Source organism: Schistocerca gregaria, chromosome 1, assembly GCF_023897955.1.
Source record: "Schistocerca gregaria isolate iqSchGreg1 chromosome 1, iqSchGreg1.2, whole genome shotgun sequence".
In the NCBI taxonomy this organism is placed as follows: Eukaryota; Metazoa; Arthropoda; class Insecta; order Orthoptera; family Acrididae; genus Schistocerca; species Schistocerca gregaria.
In genome coordinates, this window is record NC_064920.1 from 635,347,912 (window position 1) to 635,368,800 (window position 20,889).

The window sequence follows — 20,889 nt, forward strand, 5'->3', positions numbered from 1 at the left end:
GTGGCACATCAACAAATAGTCTATTTCTGATATTATAACTATGAATATAACTTCTCAGTACAAAATTAGAAACTTTGTTTCGAACGTACAATAAAACTATAAATGAATAAGGCATTCTAATTTAATAGATGGAGGTTTACAGTGTTGTGTTTTATTGGAATCAGTTATTCTTAATACTACAGAACATATTTTCGGATGTAACATTTGTATTTCGTCTTCCTTGTACTGAAGTCAATGTCACAGCTCTAATGCAAATTGAGAGTTGCGCAACTACACAGAATTTTTGGCGTCCTGTGTGAACAATAGCTCACAGTGCCACTACTGGGTATTACATTAGTTGCATGTTTGAACCCAGCTTTAATATAATTATCAGCTGCTGCTCTCCTCATACAGGTATTTTCCTATTATACAAGAATAAAATAATTATATGTAACAAAGCGATCCACAAATAATTACGATAGTCAGCAATACTCATGAAGTGAATTTTTGTTCGAAAGCTGCCACCACTTATGGTACAATGGTCTAAACCACTCTGACTGGTCTTTCTGTTTCTTGTAATTTTCTCTTCTCTCTTTTTTTTTCATCACACGTTGTGAACACGCACCATAAAGAAATTTCATGCATTACGAATTTCTGAATAAATGAAATGAACTTTGGGCTTTTGAGAAAATAGTCTGTTGCTGCTGAAATTTATTTTTTATGTTGACACATGTCTGGTGAGCATTAGATTGGAGTTTGTGTCATATGACTCTGAACACACCACATTTGCAGTGATTTACTGCATGCACAGACATTTACACACATATCTATGTATACAGATCCGCGGTCAATAACTCTTTTTTTTTCTGAAAATCTTTTAGTTCATCACTTCCAAAGGAACAGACGACAAAAATATCAGTTTGGCAGGCAGTACCAGTTTTCTGATGATTTCTCAAGAATATACATGAAACATTTTATTATCATTTAAATGAAATCAATTGATATTCATAATGTCCCATTTTTAAACAAAATAGGCGTTTATATTTCACGACTTTTGCCACCTACAATGACACTAGGACTTACGTAAAAGATTGGCTCTCAAGATCTGGACAGGTTAAGGAGGGAGAAGGGCAAAGAGAGGTGGGAAGTGGCATCAGGTAACAGAAGGAACAGGCCTAGAACTAGGTCTGACAGTTTTGTGGTGAATGTTAAAAATAAGTTTGACCTGTTGCTTCAGTTAGAAACTGATGAGCCTGAAGCAGAGGTAGGTGTAGACAGGACACAACAAACTTTCAATAGGAAATTGAAAAAGAATGTAGGAAAGTCATCGAAAAGGAAGAAAGTTTTGTTATCAGGCAGTTCTTATGCCAGAGGTGTAGGCCAACTTCTGCAGGAGGCATTAGGACCAGAATACCAAGTCACAAATTTTTTCAAACCAGGTGACAGAGGATTTACACTGTAAAGGATTTACCAGGGAAGACACCATGGTCATTGTGGGAGGGACAGGGAACAGTATCGACAGAGATCTTGGGTACAGTATAGAGTGTGACCTGGTGAAGATTGTGTCAGCATCGAGACACACCAATGTTGAATTGGTATCTGTCCTGAGACACCATTACCGGCCTCATAGAACTCTTCTGTTGGGAGAGTTAATTTGGAGTTGGAACGGCTGCTTAGGTTGGTGCGGGGCTGATATTGGTGTGGTTCCTGTTGATTCTCTCAGTAGGTGAAACTATACCAGACATGGCCTACATCTCAACAGGAAAGGGAAGGGTAAAGTGGCTGGGGTAATAGCAGGAAATTTAAGGGGTTGAGGCACTGCCATGAATGGTATAATACCAATGGTTACAGGTGTTGGAGCAGCACCTATTTTGGATAGGTAAGACAGAAAAATGTCAAGTTTTACGAGAGGTCAGTATTGAAACAAATCTTCAGTTTAGGAAAGAAATTAAGCAGCACAATTCTAGCACATTGGATCACCAATCACTGCTGTCAATTACAAATTTTCACCGATCACCAGAAATTTTATCTCCACGAAGTTGTATCTCACTCCTAGGTAATTGCATTGATGAATTAAAGTCACCCAACCCAGTTGACATATTCTGCCTCTCTGAACACCATGTAACCACTGGTATAGGAACTAGGCCTAACCACAATGAGAAACTCAGACAGGAGAGTACTGCAAATGTTAGAATAAGGAAAGGTTCTCATAAAAATATAATTAAAAATAAGGTAAATGTATTTCATCAAAATATTGGGAGTTTACAGAATAAAATAAATGAGCCTCTGGTTTGTTTGGAAGATTTAGAAGCTGAGGATGAAATAGATATACTATGCCTGTCTGAGCATCACATTGTTACTGATACAGATAAGGTAAATGTAAGTGGATATAAGATGTCAAAAGTTATCATTGCGCAAAAAGCAAAGAAAGATAAAGTATTGTGTAGAAGCATGTGCCTGTGAGCTTAAATTAAATAAAGGCACATTTATAATTGTAACTGTATATAGGTCCCCATCAGGAAATTTTCATCTATTTCTGAAAAATTTGGACTCCTTATTGTGCTATCTGTCAAACAGGGGGAAGCAAATTATTATTTTTGGGGACTTCAATGTAGATTCTCTGAAAGAGCGTAATAGGAAAAATGACCTTGAAGTATTACTCTGTTCTTTCAATTTGACACCCGTTATTGATTTTCCTACTTGGGTGGTAAAGGATAGCAGCTCACTGATAGATAACTTCTTGATAGGCCAAGATAAGTTTAACCAGATAAATGCTGAGCCTGTTGAGAATGGTCTTTCTGACCATGGTTCACAGCTAGTTACAAAATATGACATAGCTCCATTCAGCAGTACTAAACAGTCCTCCAAAGTAGTACATTCAGTCAATGATTTAACAATTGCAAATTTCAGGGAAAACCTACAGCAGTTAGACTGGGATGAGGTGTACTGTGGACCTGACGCCAATTTAAAATATAATTTATGTCATGACACTTTTGTAAATGCATTTGAAAACTGCTTCCCCAAGAAAATAGTTAAATATACTCGTAAGAAACCATATAACAAACCATGGCTTACTATGGGTATAAAAATATCTTGTAACTGGAAAAGGGAAATGTATCTGACAGCAAGAAAGAGTAGTGACCCAGAAACTATCAAACATTATAAATACTACTGTGCTATATTAAGAAAAGTTATTAAAAAAATCCAGAAGTATGTGTATCATGTCTGAAATCAGAAACTCTGATAATAAAATTAAAACAATTTGGAATATTATTAAAAGAGAAACAGGCCAACCAAGAGGAAGACAGTATCACCATCAAATTGAATGAAAACTTTACCAACAAAATGTCAGAAGCTGAAAATATTTTTAATAATCATTTTCTAAATGTTGTGGATATAGTAGGATCCAGGTGTTCATTAGGAGATGCTAGGCTGTTAATGGAAGAGGCCATACCTATGCAATTTGATACAATTGAAATCTCACCCACTTCTCTCTCTGAAATTAGGAAAATAATAAACTTGCTTAAAAGCAAAAACCCACGTGGAATTGATGCCATTTCCAGCAAAATACTAAAAGATTGTTCTCAACAGATAAGTAAGATTCTCAGGCACCTGTGTAATAGCTCTCTGGAACAAGGCATCTTCCCTGATAGACTGAAATATGCTATTGTTATACCTTTTCATATAAAAGCTACTGTCCAATCTCCCTTCTAAGAGCTTTATCCAAAATTTTTGAGAAAGTAATGTATTCAAGAGTAGCTTCACATATCTGTAAAAATGAAGTACTAACAAAATGTTAGTTTAGTTTCCAGAAAGGTTTTTCAACAGAAAATGCCATATATGCTTTCACCAATCAAATTTTGAATGATCTCAATAACCATACACGCACCAATTGGGATTTTTTATGCTCTCAAAGGCTTTTGATAGTGTAAATCACGAAATTCTGCTAAACAAGCTCAAGTATTGTGGCTTTTTGCTTCAACTGGCTGAGAGCAAGTATCAAGTTTTGCAAAAACTCATACTTCTCAACACCCTATACCAACAGCAAATATAATCTTTTGACAAATCTGTTTCAACAGGTTATGCCTGGCAACAAACTTGATTTGTAGCTACAGCAACCTAAATTTTGAGCACCCGAGAATTCACCAACTTTTTGGAAAAAAGGCTCTTGGATTGTCACTGTCAAGATTAGCATAATATGTACATACTGCGTGCAGTATTTTATCCACTTGGTTGCTTCTAAAGCACTAAATGAATTTAAACAGAGAACGAACACGCTGTCAAAGCATCGTCTCATCTATATGCCAGCCATCACCATTGCTTCTGTATTTGCCTTTATAAACACAGATTCTGCTGACAAATAATCAAAATGCAGTGCTGGAAAATAAAACTCAACAGTAACCCATGCTTACAGTCATCAGCACATTTATGCACGCGCTGTAACAAGAAAAGATAACCTGGAATAAGTTTTAGCAACAGTAGACATCAAATTAATATAAGTCATTTTGAAAGTTTTGAGAAAGTAAATGAAAACTGTGTTTGTCCCAAATGCACCTCATTGTATCAATGCACCAACTTCTGCATTGTGGGCAGCAGTAGGTTCTCTTGAAAGCATTTACTGAATGTATCATAAGGGGTCCTTCAGATAACAGTTCAGGAACAAATCCCACAACAGTATGAAGGTACTCAAAATCATGCCATGTTTCATTTCATTAATTGGAATGAAAGTAAATCTAATCTAATCTAAGTATTGTGGCATGAATGGGACAGTGCACAAATGGTTTAATTCGTACCTAACTGGAAAAGTGCAGAAAGTTGAAACAAGCAGTTTTCATAATATGGAAAGATCAGCACATTCCTCAAACTGGGGAACTATCAAGAATGGTGTTTCACAAGGATCGGTCTTGGGTCCTTTGTTCTTCTTAATATATATTAATCACTTGCCATTCTATATTCATGAAGAGGCGAAGTTAGTTCTCTTTGCTGATGATACAAGTATAGTAATCACACCTGACAAACAAGAATTAACTGATGAAATTGTCAATAATGTCCTTCAGAAAATAACTAAGTGGTTCCTTGTAAACAGACTCTCACTGAATTTTGATAAGACACTGTACATACAGTTCTGTACAGTAAATGGTATGAAGCCATTAATAAGTATAGACCTTAATCAGAATCATTTAGCTAAGGTAGAATATTCAAAAATTTTAGGTGTGTCCATTGATGAGAGTTTAAATTGGAAGAAACACATTGATGATCTGCTGAATCGTTTGAGTTCAACTACTTATGAAATAAGGATCATTGCAAATTTTGGTGATAAACATCTTAGTAAATTAACCTACTATGCCTATTTTCACTCACTGCTTGCATATGGCATCATATTTTGGGGTAATTCATCACTGAGGACTAAAGTATTTATGGCACAAAAGCGTGTAATCAGAATAATAGTTGGAATCAACCCAAGATCATCATGCAGACATTTATTTAAGGATCTAGGGATATTCACAGTAGCTTCTCAGTATATATACTCTCTTATGAAATTTGTTATTAACAACCAAACCCAATTCAAAAGTAATAGCAGTGTGCATAACTACAATACTAGGAGAAAGGATGATCTTCAATATTCAAGATTAAATCTAACTTTGGCACAGAAAGGGGTGAATTATACTACCACTGAAGTCTTTGGTCACTTACCAAATAGTATCAAATGTCTGACAGATAAGCAACAAGTATTTAAGAAGACATTAAAAGAATTTCTGAATGACAACTCCTTCTACTCCATAGAGGAATTTTTAGACATAAATTAAGAAAAAAAATTAAAAAAAAAAACAAAAAATAAAAAAGTTGTTATATTAGCTTAATTACGTTGTTAAATTAACTTAATTATGTCATGTATTGGGAAATTTGACTCGTTGCACATCATTACAAAATGTCGTATTCATGATCCATTGAACTAGTATTAATCTAATCTAATCTAATCTAATCCAGATATTAAAAAGAATCTGCTGGGGGAACGTTTCTTGGGTACTCAACAACAGGAACTGGTGTATCGTGCTATTAAAAGCAGATCTGCAACAGGAATGACTTTCTTACTGACACATAAACTCAATCAAGACCAGCCTCAAGTTTTTTCAGTGCTGGGAGAATTCGTGAGAGGAGAAGACTAACAATCTGGTGGTGGTCTATGTGTAACACACTCTGTCTTTAGTAACCTCCAAACATGGAGAACAGCCTACTCTACACGAACTGGAGTTTTCAATAGGACAACACCATGCAGCTATCAAACAGATAGCCAGACACAGAGATTTGATGTATCCTTCCACATTAAAATCAAATATATTTTACTCTCTAATACATCCATTTGTGTGTTTAATACATCCTTTCCAAAAAAACTATTCTTATCTATCAATTTAAATGTGCACAAAAGTATTTTTAATGAGGGTCAAAAATTATGAAACACGAAAATCCAACATTGTGCACAATGCAGAAATAAAGTACCACATTTGACAGGAAGCGTTATGTTCTTAAACACAGTGCTACGACTAATACATATGCACAGGCACAAATGAGTAATACTATTCCTGTTAAATGGATATGAATGGAATTTTAACAAATGACCATAGTTATAATACAATGAAACTGAACAGTGTGCAGCTGTCAAGTATAATGTGACATGTAAGAATGCCATTAAAAAACCAATTTTTCAAAAAAAGTGTAAAAATGACAAATTCCCATTACATATTAAGTGCAAGATGCATGACCAAAAAGTAACTTGTGATGTTGTTATACAACTGTTTAATTCAAAGGAATTTTATTATGAATTTCCTCAGTGTAAACAGTAAGGCATAGCAAGACGTTTGGTTTGACAAACAAGACTCTTCTGGTGAGCTATTTCTATTCGAATCGACACAGTTGAATAAGTAATGGTGAGTAAAAGATATTTAGTGCCAGTAACTAGATTTACACTTCCAGGTAAAATACACCAAACACAACAACCAAGGAACAACATATTACACACATAAAACTCAGAGTGTACAATAGCAATAGAGATGTCTATTATATTTCACATGATGCACTCTGCCGCCGTCTCACACAAAATATATTGTTCACACAATTCCAACACCCCACTTTGAACATATATTTTGTGGTTTGCCTTCACAAGATGAACCAATAGCCCTACAATCTTTTCAAACTTCTCTTTGTTCAAGGGTTTTGGCAGAAGGTCAGCCAACATGTCTTCTGTGTGCAGGTAGCCTATGGCAATGTTCTGTCGCTCTATGTGGTCCTGAATAAAATGATGCCTTATATCAATATGTTGTGTCCTATCATTAATGGCATCATTTTTAGCTAGGTTAATGGCTCCTTTACTATCGCAGAAGATCGTTATAGGTTCCACGATTAAATTAGGTTCTATTTCACATATTAATGCTCTTAACCACAATTCTTCCTATGTGATGTAAGATAGCGCCATATACTCCGCCTCTACGGTGCTCAATGCAACAGTTTTTTGCTTTTGATAGGACCATGAAATGAGGCCCCCATTAATTTAAAGCAGCGACCAGTAGTGAAGTGCCTCTCTCCCAATTCACTCTCCCAGTCCTCATCACTGTAGTCTTCTAGTTTTTCATTACCTTCTCTATGGTATATTAATTTGTGGTTTGAAATTCCTCTTAGATATCGGAATATCCTTTCCACAGATTTCCAGTGCTTTTCCTTTGGGTCTCTGCAGTATCTGCTCACTGTGTTGGTGGCAAAAGCAATGAGGTTTTATACAAATATAACAGACTCCCTAATGCTCCTAAATATGGATTATTCTTATCACATTCCGCATGTCTTATTTATATCTAACTTCAGCCGTACTTCCACTGGAGCAGTTATGCAAAATTTCTTTAAGATTTTTTCTGTACTTGGTGACTAATTTATGCTCAATTCTTGTCTGTCTTCATCCTTAGTGATCTGCATACCTAAATAACGTTTAACTTCTGCCAAATCAAGCTCCTTAAACATGGTTTACAACTGTTTCTTAAAAATTCTCATTTTGCTTTTGTTTTGAGTCAGCATAAAGAAGTCCTCCACCCATATTGCCATTATTACTATCCCTTCTGTACTAGAATCTGTCTTAGATTGCTTTATATTCATATTTATTAGAGTTTTATGTAGACATCGAATCCAGCAATGTCTACTCTGTTTACAACCATAAATACTTTTTCGCAAACGCCAAATCTTTTCCCTTTCCGATTTGGTTTTATGACTTATCTTGGTGGAATGACATATATCTCCCATTCCAATTTCCCATTTAAATATGCTGTTCTTAAATGTAATCCATGAATTGTTAAATTTCGTTTTTCTGCCAATGGTAAAAGATATCTCAATGAGGCATATTTGACAACAGATGGAAAAGTTTCTATGTAATCTAACCCTTTTTTGCGAATATCCTTTTAATACAATTCGTGCTTTATACCTTTTTTTCGGGCTCCTCATAGTGAATACCCATATTTCCTGTAATGGTTTCTTATCTGCTGGCATATTTACCCATTCAAAGGTTTCATTCTGAGATAAAGATGCCAATTCTCTCTCGATTGCTTCTTTCCATTCTTGAGAGTTTGGGCCGTTCTTTGCTTCTTCTGCTGTTGCTGTCTCATCATTAAAAGATTGGGCTGCATACATTTCAAAATCCGGATATTCTTTCGGTTTTGGTACCTGAGAAGAATGCCTTACATTGTTCTTTTCATTTTGTTCATCCTCAAACTCAATGTCATTATAAATAGTCTCCATTTGCCTTTGACTTTTTTCTTCATGTTCTTCAATTTCTCCTTTTTCACATAAGATTTCGTTCTCAGTACTAGGTGCTGTTAACTTAGTGGTGTTGCCCTCTTCAGACCCTTTTCTATTTTCAAAGAATACTACATCTCTGCTTGTAACCATCCTTCTCTCCAATGGATCCATTAATCAGTAGCCCTTTGAATTACCACAATAGTCTACAAAATATACTTTTTAGCTTTTGGGACCCATTTTTCTCTCAGTTGTTTTGGAATGTACACCAATGCATCACACCCAAAAACCCTTATATTGCTTATGTCAGGCTCCATTCCTACTCATATCTCGTAGGGGGTTCTATTCCTTAATCCTTTTGTAGGTGATCTATTGTTCAAATATATGGCCATTGACACCCCCTCTGTCCAAAATCCTTTTGATAATCCAGCATCAGTTATCATGCTCCTTGCTATTTCGACCATGGCCCTATTAGCCCCCTCAGCAACTCTATTTTGAGATGGGCTGTACATTATGATAGTTTGATGCCTGATTCCCATTTTTGCCAGCAGTGTCTTCAATTTCTAGTTAATATATTCTCTCCATTAACAGACCTGAAGATCTTAACCTTCTTTCCCGTCCACCTTTCGACCATATTACGATATTCCTCAAAAGTATCACTCACTTGGTCTTTGAAATCAAAGAAATAAGCATGAGTATAACGTGAATAATCATCGATAAACATAAGTAAATATTAAGTCTATTCTATGGATTTGCACTCAATTGGGCCACATACATCTGTACGGATTAACTGTTAGACCTCTGCAGACTTGCTTTTACTAGTTTTAAAAGATAGCTTCACTTGTTTTCCTTTTCTACATATCTCACAAGGGTCCTTGTATACACTATAGTTCTGCATTCCCTTTAAAATATCCCTTATTAAAGATATACTCTTCCTATTTAGGTGTCCCAAGTCTGTGATACCATAAAAACCTTCTGCTGAGTACACTGAATGACTTAACATTTCTATGTTTACTGTCAATGGTATCCAACTTAAAAATACCCCTTTCGTTACTTGCTGTAGTTATAATGTCACCATCTTCGTTCATTACTCTTGCTCTATGACTGTATATCCATTCTTGACAATTTCCGCTACAGACAGTAGGTTAGTTGCAGCATTTTTTTATATAATGAACATCATGTGCTGTAACCATATTGGGTTCACCATTTACACTTATATGTAGGTCTAGTCTTCCAGCCAAATGACATTGGAGCTTGCTGCCATTAACAGTTGATATTCCCATCTGAGTCTTATCTTTAATATCATAGAGAAGAGATTTGTCTTTAACAATATGCCCAGATGCACCTGAGACTAAAATCCATTCCAGCTGACAGTTACCCACATCTCCAAAAGAATAAAAACATTAGAGTGCCTTACCTTTATTATTGGTCCCTCTATCTGTGTATCAGCAACATACCTCCTTTGCTGCGTGTCTGACCTTTGGTTTACTTTTTCTCTGCACTGAGAACCAATATGCCCCTTCTTCTGACGTCTACAGCACCTCACTGATTTCTTCCTTTTGTTTTTTGAATAAATTTTCCTTCTCCAGTACATGACAGCTTGAAGTACCCTTTACATACTGTAGGATTTTCACTTTAACACTGTCGCCCATGATCGGTCTACCTGAGCTTTCCAGCCCCATAATCATAGGACCGTACCTTTCGGGAAGTCCTGTGAACAATAGTGTCCCTACACACTCGTCAGCGATCTCAAACCCATTGTTTCTCAGTCAGTTCGACGTTATTTTGTTGTTGTATTTGTCTACACTCTTGCACTTGTCCAGCTGAGTGGTAATTAACTCACGTAATAATTCTACTATCCTTGTAAAACCTCCATCCTGAAATGCACTTCGTAATTTGCCCCAGACTTCTTTCACTATTGCAGCTTTTTCAACGTGAACATAATTCACTGAATCAGGCAGTAATATCGACTCTGATTGTGCTTTCCTATCCTTACTTGAATAATTTTGATCTGTGGATTTCATTGTCCCATCAACCATATCCCATACGTCGTCCTAACGTAAATACGCTTCTACTGTAAATTTCCACATTGAATAAGTATTACGCGACCCATAAGTCTTTCAGTCTACGGCATTTGTGCCACACTCATTTTAACGGTTATTTTGATTTGTCTTGATGTAAAGAATAATACTGAAGAATAATACAAAAGAGTTGGGTTCGTCTTATATGGATAACTCGTACTTCATGCATCTCTACTATATTATCGATATACTCATTCCAAATGCATTGCTGAGCCCATAACCTGTTAGAGTTGACACAATTAAATAAGCAATAGTGAACAAAAGACATGTAGCGTCAGTAACTACATTTGCACTTCCATGTAAAATACATTGAACACGACGAACAAGGAACATTATACAACACACATAAAACTCAGAGTGTACAATAGCACCAGTGAAGTTTATTATATTTCACATGATGTACTTGGTCGCCATCTCACATGAAATATATTGTTCACACAATTCCAACAATTTCCTTAGATTCATTCCAGTGAACATAAATATAACTTCCACTAAAGTAAATGTTTTCAACATTCTGTGATGGGATAAGATTTTGTGTGGTGTTAGCTGAAGATAGCATAAACTTCACTTTAGGTAGTTTTATCGCCACAGTTTCTTAATCAGAAAACACAACAAGTACAAATTAAAATTATGTATATGAGAACAAGGTATGAGATTACTTGAATATAGATGCATTTGAGATATTTTTCAGTTCAACTCAGTAAGCAGTAATTTGACAACCGTTAATCTTTACATTTTTTAAATGTCTTCTACTGGTTACCTGTAGAAGCACAATGACTCATTTATTACAATATGGTACAACTTGTCAATTTTAACAGTATTATGTTCGTTTTCATGTATGTCAGTGAAACTTTTAATCACATTTTCTACAAGTTAATCTTCTTTTCTCTTATGATGCTCTTCCAATTGCTTCAGTCTTCTTCCAGCAGCATTTAAATAAATGAATAAATATAAATATCCCAAACTCAGATGTAAGGCGGTTTACTTAAATAACGTTGTAGATGGGGAAATGTTTTGGAATAGCACCTTCAGGTAATTTTCATCGACTTCTTGGTTACTTCTGCTGATTTACCTGCAAATCTTGAAAAGTATTCATTGTTATTAAACTGTTATTCGATATGTTTCGCAGAGGCCACAGTCTTTTTCTGGAAATTGTTATTTGGGTTTTCCTCTGAGTTGTTCTGTGCAAGTCCTCATCTGTTGATAAAAAGGATATCATGGCACAGCTTTTATCATCACTGTGATAACTGTTTGCACATCCTGGGACAACTTATTTGTATAACTTTCGAAAATGTTTAACTAATAACAAGACACATTTACTACATGCGACAAACAACTCTTTATAAACATGTTACACCTGTGCAGTTAAATATGTGCCTTCACAATCTCACACATTTTACCAGACCTGTAGACCTTACAACAACTGAAGTCCAAATAATCACTATTTATGCATTCAGTTCTGTATTGGTTGTAGGCCATTTTCACAGCGTTGCCACTTGTCATGACTGTGGATTGTGTAAAATTTGCTGTGCATGACTCTGTACAGCAATCTTATCTAAATAGAGATCATTGGCTAGTAATGATAAAACTTATTTTAAAAGTCCATGGTAATTTTCGTTTGCTAGCAGTGATAAACTTTATATCATTTTCAGGAAATATTTTAAAACAAAGTGAGTATTATACGTAAAGTCAATAAATGAAACTAGTTATGAAGATCAAATTATGATTAATGTGACGAAAATGGTGCAGAGGCTTATACCATTAAAAATGAATATATGACTTATGTATTTACTTATGTCTGGAACTGCGGCTCACATTTCCTCCTAACAGCAGGTCTGTGGTTTTCTGACACTATTATATTTCACTGTTTGATCAAGTACCACAAATTTTATACCACTGAAGTCCTCTTCAAATGCTTTTACCAATGCCATATAATGAAGTTGGAAACTTGTATTAAAATCTGTTATTACAATTTGACACTTGCAAGAGCAGAGAACCATTTGCTTAAGTAAAGTAATGCATCATGTTGATCCCATAACTAGGTGTAAAAGGCTCAGTGATACATTGTATCTTCCTGGTTATTTTTGGTTTAGTTATTCTTAGCAGGTTAAAGGTTCATGTACACCTGTACAACTTCCTTAGGCACTAGGTACATGCAACCTTTGCTTGAAGATCAATAAGGCACACAGGCTGGTCCAAAGTCTCACATGCATCAGTTCATGTGCATGGCATAACATCCACGATATATATATATATATATATATATATATATATATATATATATATATATATATATATATATATATATTACAAGTGTAATATGAACATGTGGATAATATTCATGTAATTATTTCTTAAAAAGATGATAATTATGTAAAACAGAGATAATATTTGTCTCACATTCTTTGTTGATCTATGTCATTCTTTTCTTTTGTTCTGTACCCTTTATTCATTTTCTTCTGATGTACATTGCTGACGCAAGGTATGTATCGACTTGAGGTCTGTTAAATGAAAAACATTTAATGTAAAATTATTGTATTTTTATGTTCATTTGCTGGTAAAAACAAATAGAGGCAAATGCGTTAAAACTATTTATGATTAATTATTGAAAATTCACTTCCTCTTTTAATTATAATTTTGTATTAATTTTTTTTATCATAGCTGCAAGAAGCGCAGTCATTGTTAGTTGCGATTATATAGCAACTTCGTCTGTACTTCTAGTTGAAAATAGCATAGGTTTGTGTTAAACTAATTTCCAAAACAATTTAATAATTTTTTATTGGGGGCATCAATTTAAATGATTAACTATTTATTGGGAAAAGGAAAATCTTAATTAAAAAAGAAATCCTCCGTTTTTTGGTGGACGCCATCTTAACTTTTATTACAAAAGCAAATTTAAATTACTTGCAACTGCAAACAATATTCCAATGTGTAAGAAATAAATGTGCACCGGTTGTACTGAACTCTATTTATAGAAGAAAAAAATTAATCGAATCAGACTGCATTTTCTAAGAATAGTGCTGATGGTATTTATTGTTGAACAAGATTTCATTGTTGTTGAAGAATGAGGCCAAAATTAAACTATGGATGAATCACAAAGAAAAATATTTTTTGCTAGCATACATCAGTGTTGTGTGTGGGTGGTATTCTGTGGTTTCTTTTCATGATCAATTTATGATAATTATAATTAAATCCATTGAAGACAAAAAAAATTATAAAAGCTCTGATGTACGATCCGTAATTTTAGTGATATGGACACAGCTTACAGTCAAGATTATTACACTATGTCAGGTGGAATTCTTGTGCAATTTGAACAAAATATGTATCCGGGAGAAGTTGTAGTTTGAATAATGCATTATACATGTGTATAATATTGTCAGTATCATGTACAAAATCAAATCAATGCAACTGCTAAAAAAACCAGAGGTAATTCAAATCGCAGAATACCATGGAGTATACCATAGCGAGCATTGCCACACAAGTGTCTCCATCTCAGGCAGTAGACATGTGCAACAGCCGTGTGCCTGTCTGCCACTCTCTCTGTTTACGGCTTAGTCTTAGAGCATTTATTTAATAAAAGATCCAGTTTTTTCAAATTTGCTTTCACATTAGTGCTTTGGTAGAATGAAACTAATTAACTGTTTACAGCTCCTAACAGCATAAAATCAGCACAGGAAAACCTAAGTAAAGTAAAAAACATTCGTTTTTAGTTCTGATAAATATATGGTGAAGAAGAAGACTGACTGTTGGGCCCTTGATTTGCCAAGTCCGTTCTAGTTCCTTTACAAGCCACTGTCATTCTCAAATAGTTTGCGTCTAAGAGAGCAAATAAAAGAACACTGATATCTCTAGCAGGAAATTGTAATGATAAAGTACATTATGAATTGCAGAGAGAAAAGGAAACCCAACACCTAGTGTCTGGTATTTTTTGTTAGCTGTGAGCCAGGTTCATTTATGGAGAAACTATTCCATTCTATGTTTCACAAACTTCAGCTCCCAATTAATCTGGCTCAGCCAGTGAATTATATTCATCAGAGTAACAACGAAACGTCCAGCGTCGTTAGAATATTTGGCTGACTTTGAAAAGTAGCTTAAAATGGGTTGCTGAAAGCATGGCAACCATATAAAATCATGGAGTAGCTATAATATTGGGTGACTTCTAAAAGTAGATTGTTGAAAGCATAGCAAATCTCGTTTTTTACGTATATGAATGTTTATTACATTTTGCAAGTTCTTTTATGTGGGTGTAGTATTCAGTCTGTGAGAGCATAAGTCATTCCTCGCCAAATGTACATAAACTTCCAAGTTAGATCAGTGGTGTTAAAAAGTGAGCAACTTTTATGTACTGTTATAGAACAAATTTTTACGAATTTTGACAAATAATACAGGCAGTTTTTGATTTCTCTAAGTTGTGGGGCAAAAACCGAACTATCCTCATCGGCTAATGTACTTTAACCTCTAAGTTAGACCAGTACAGTGATGTGTGCTACATAACAAATGTTGACATATTCTAATAAATATGAGAGGTGTTCCATAAGTAAATAACAATTTTTATTCTGAAAACAGGTTGGTTTTATTCGGTATTCTAATACACCATATCATTCCCCATTCTTATGACTACACCACGCTATTTTTCAGAGTAATCCCTGTTCAATGTGACAGCCTTAGGCCACCTTACTGAGTGGACCTGTATGTCCACATGGTACCACTCTATTGGTGAGACCCAGCATCTTGCTGTACCACTTACCTCCACGTCACCAACATACTGCGTCCTTCAAAGAGTCAAATAGATGGAAATCGAAAGGAGACAGATCAGGGCTGTAGGGTGCATAAGGAAGTGCAATGAAGTGTTGTGAGCTCCTCTCAGATGCGCAGACTTGTGTGAGGCCAGGGTACAGAGAGGTGTCAGAATGAGATCTGTCGATCACCTCAAATCAGTGTGTCCACATGTTGTAACATCGCAAGAGTCACAGCTGTTTGTCGCCCACCAGCACATGGGAGATCTGACAAGTTTGTGAGATCTTATTGTGATAACTACAAACATCTCGCCAATGTGCTTTCGTTGACTGCCAGGTCTCAGTAGACATTCTGCAAGTGCCTATGAATATGTGTGTTTCTGCGAAAAGCAACACAATGACAAGCTCTCTGCTTGGAACATTTCTCTGTTACAGAGGCCATTCTGAACTCTAAATACAGTCCCGTGACCTACTATAGTGGCCACCATGAAGGTAGAGTCTTCAAGGTCATGGCCGCTGCCGGCCGCCAGCAGTGGCTGCTGGCTGTGATTCGCCCGCCTCTCGTCTTTGTTGCCATGTAGGTACCGTTAGCGATGCAGTGGGTCATAGTAGCTGAAAGCTCAGTGTTACCGTGTTATATCGAGTGTTCATTTCCTATCTCAATGTCTTACTGTCTTTAGAAAGGTGCTTTGACGTGTGTTCGGTGGTGAACAACAATGCAGGAGCAACGGCCTACTTGTAATACTCCTCCAGTCGGTGTGTGTAAAGAGCGGAACGACATTTGTAAACAATCGAAAATTATCATATCGAATGTACTCCAGTTTTTGACTGATCTGGCCGACAATGAAGAAGCGAGGAATAACTTAAATTTTGCGCTAAAGCGTGTGGTGTCTCCAAGTCAAGTGTAGGCCATATTAGCAAATCTGTGTCATTGGTAGAATCTCCAGATATGAATGAGTGATTCGATTCTCCAAGAATGGGATACGAACGTGAACGGCAATCAACCGACTTTGACGATTTTAACAAAGAACTCGTGCGTAGAAGTGTACTTGGATATTACGACAGAGTAGAGTATCCAACGACTAAAAAATACAGTCTGACCTCTGTGAAAAAATTAATTACTCGAGCTCAGAGACCTCCGTTCCTCGTCTTCTCCGCTGCTTTGGTTTCCGTTTCAAGAAGTGTAATGACGGACGGAAATTCTTAATGGAACGCAGATACACTGCAGCAGCAAGAGCGAAGTTTTTGTGTACAATGCACTTCTTGCGTGCTGAAGCCACTAGGCCTGTGGTGTACTTAGATGAAACTTGGATTTCCCAGAACCACACCAATACGTATACATGCCGCGAGTCCAAAGGAAACGGCGCACAGTGGGTCAGAATCCCAAAAAGCTGGGCAAAATATAAGTAGTTGTTCAATTTGTACCAAACTTAGTATGTAAGTGTTTACGGAGTTTCTGAATAAGAATATGATATCAAAAAGTGAAAAACAAAATGGCGGACCCGAGATGGCAGGCTCCATGTACACTACTATCATTTTTTACGTAAAAAAGTAATTTTTAGGGAATTATCAAGGTTACTGATGATGACAGAGTTCAAAAAATTTAAAAATGGTGGATCCAAGATGGCGGTCAAACTCTATGTCTTTTTATTTATTTATATTTGTATATTTTTATTCATATAAAAATCAGTATTTAGGGGTTATTGCAGTTAATGCTTAAAAAATAAATCAAAAAAGTGGAAAACTCGAAGAAAGGAAAAATATAGGTTACAAGATGGTGTAAAATATTACAAAAAATTAGTTCATTTTAATTACAATTATTTATTTTGTAAATTTTTTATAACTTAATTTACAAGTTTTCATTTTCTTATTCTTTTTCATCTTCTGCTTCAACTGAATCGTCAAAATCCTCAAACACTGTTTCCTCATTATCTGCATCTGCATCTGATTCTTCATAGTCTTCCGCCATAGGAACTAAGAGAGCAACGGGTTCTGGCGACAAACTCTTCAGTTTCTTCGGCGAAGATTTGCGTAAGGAAGAAACGCTGGAGTCTGTCATTGCCAACAATCTCCTGAACACGTCTCTTGAAAACTTTCGAGAAAAACTCAGGTGATATTGCTTTATCAACTTATTGGTTGATTCCTGAGCATCCTCCGATGGTTGACCGATTGGTAAAATGGCCGAAGAAATAATGTCTGGACTGTCAATCAACAATCTATGGAGTGCTGTTGGCATGTTGTACCAGGGGTATTCTTTCACGTAGTGCCTGGCAGTTGCTAAAGCATATGCTCGAAACTTTTCAACGTCGATCTGACATCCGCTCCAAATCGTCTGCAAAATTATATGGAAACGGTGGATTAGTTCTTCGGAAACTCCAGTTATCATCGCTGATGTTGGAGTGTTTTCAAAAAAACGTCGAGCGGTGTTTCCGTAATTCGTACTGCCAAACCCTTGTTTCGGCATGTCAATTACAATTCCAAGCTGCTCTTTGAAAGCTTTTTGAATGCTGGCTTTCAGTATTGCTTTTTCCTCTTTATCTTCTGCTTTACGTGCCTACCACTTTTTTGTTCTCATTTGGTATGACAAATGAATACAACATTCAAAACATCCAATTCAGGCGTGAAGAGTTGATAGTCTGTACTGCAGATAATCGGCGGGAACTTGTTTTTTTCAAAACATCGTCAATGTTATTAAATTGGGCAGACGTAGCCTTGCAGAGATAGCACCGTTGCGCAGATTTCGTGTTGGTAATAGCATTGCACACTTTACCATCTACCATGGTCATGCTTAAATTGCATTTAATGGAAATGTCTTTCCCATGAATAACTGTTTCGAATGACTGGAGTTGTTCGATCTGTTTGTTGTAATACGTTTTCTCATTTAAAGACGTTTGCTCTATTTCCTTTGTAAATTATAACTTCAGTGGTTTGCAAAAGAGGGTTGAAGACGTCTTCGGATTAATCCATAAGATCTTTTCTTCTTTAGTTTCTTCATTTACACCTGCAAGTTTCAGTGGAACAAGCGAAGTGAAAAACAAAGTTGCATCTGAAATACTCGAATCTGAAAACTTCATTTTATACGTGCTTTGCCCGGAGGTTCCGTCAAAGCCCCACTTACAAATAAGGGCCATATTAGACATTTCTGAATTACTCATATGTAAAATATCGTCTCGTTTCAGCAGTAGAGCACGTTGAACAGTGTGGTCTAACAAAGCTTGCAATCGTACCTCAGCTTTTGATTCGGTAAAAGTGAGGATTACGTCTGGAGGGCAGCAAGCTTTTTTTGCTACGAAAACAACTGAATACGGTGGATATAGTGTGTTTAAGCCTTTTCCTTTAGCCCCATTTCTCAAATGCTGGTAAGATTCTTTTGACAATTTCAAGTCGAAAAGGAGTGCTAGACCTTTATTTGCATCATATGAGGATGGCGATGATGTTGAAAATCGCAAGCCTGCCTTGTATTTTTTCACCTTGGATGGACTTGAGAGCGTGACGTCTTTCACAATCTTCGCAGCATCTGGGTGCCCCAAAGATCGAAGACTCATTTGCGCAGCGAACGATAATTCGACAGGACTGAACTTCGTACGAATCTCCTCAGTTCTCCTTCTTTTAGACCTATCAGATAATGTTTCAAATTTTGCAGCAGTTCGGCCTGTTGATTTAGTCACACTTGCAGCTTTCGAATCAATCGGAATATATACTATTGTATTTATCCAGGTTTCGTTCTTCTTGAAAAAATATCCTTGTCGCCGAGTTGCTTGCTTATACTTGCTTCTTAACTTTGTTAACAAAATCGAAATGGTAGGCCTGATATCATAGGGGGCTAGGGAATTTTAATTGTGTGTGCACTTTTTTCTGTCAACGACCTTTCCAAATGTTCTATGACCTCTTCAAAATCATTTGACAAATACTCTTTTGTTATTAGAAAAATATTTTTCCTCGAAAATCCGATTCTGGAATACGCTGATTCAGATAAAACTGAAATTAAAAAAAAATCTGTGTTACAGTTTTCGTCATTTTTGTAATTATTTTATTCTTTACAATGCTTCTATGTGTCGATTGTAATTTAAATTGTACAAATAAAACTCATAATTAATTGATTATACTATCATTTTTGAAGATATCTGAACAATGACATTTTGCAAGTGTCGCTTAAAACGTGGCTCAAAGCCAGAGTCGCAACGAGTCGCAGGATTTGAAGCTTAATTTACAAAGGTAATAATATATACTTGTGTACACAGCCCAAAAGAAAGCGGAATGTCGTGGAATTCGTAACTTATCTTAATTTTTAAGCGCATTTTACGATTTCGTCATTCATTTCCCTGTAGTACGTTAATTGAAATGTAAACGTGCATAATTGATGATTTAATAGTGATATAAGTGTTTTTTCACTAGTAGATACCTCCTGGAATACATTCCATATTCAAAGTATTGGTTTCACTTGCACAAAACATAAATAACTTCCTTCAACAACACGACTGGAATAGAAGGGAGAACCGATAGAGGTACTCAGGGTACCCTCCGCCACACACCGTCAGGTGGCTTGCGGAGTATGGATGTAGATGTAGATGTAGATGTAGGTGTAGACTGTTTTTGTAGCCTGGCCAGGTGCGTGCACGCTAACAATGAACTGCCGCATTTGACTTGAGATATTACCGAACAAATGAACATCTGGTCGTCCGCACAGCCGGCATTCAGTTGTCCCAGCATTGCTGCTGCCAACCTGATAGTCCAAAATCCCCATCTTTAAACTTTTTTTTTCCCTTTTAGGCCACGTCTGCAAGATTCTGGACCACTGTGCGGCGGTTTTAAAGTGCCTACTGGTAGAAGTGGGTGATTAATAATCGCTCACGCTGGTTCATTAACCATAGGCTTCGTACCAGACGCCAAACTTGTTTTTCGCGATGGGAAGAGTTTTTCCCAATCCAATTAGCATTCAGAAATGAATGGAGAAGTTTTTAAGAATCAGTTTATTCAACTGTTGTTGTGTACGCTGGAAGAAGGGTCAATTATATTATGGATAACGCCAGCTACAACTGCATTAAGATAGAAAACCTGTCACGTTCAAATTGGCGCAAGGCAGATATTATGGAGTGGTTAAAGAGAAAGAATGTTTCATTTTCGGTCGATGAAACGAAGGCACAACTTCTATCTAACGAAGAAATCGTAGATACCAAAAAGACTCAAGAATTAGATCAACTGGCAAACGAAATGTGACACGAAATGGTGCGTCTACCACCGTATCAGTATAATCCCGTTGAACTGATATGAGCCCAAGTAAAGGGAGAAGTAACGAAAAGATGTATTACTTTCTGACTTGA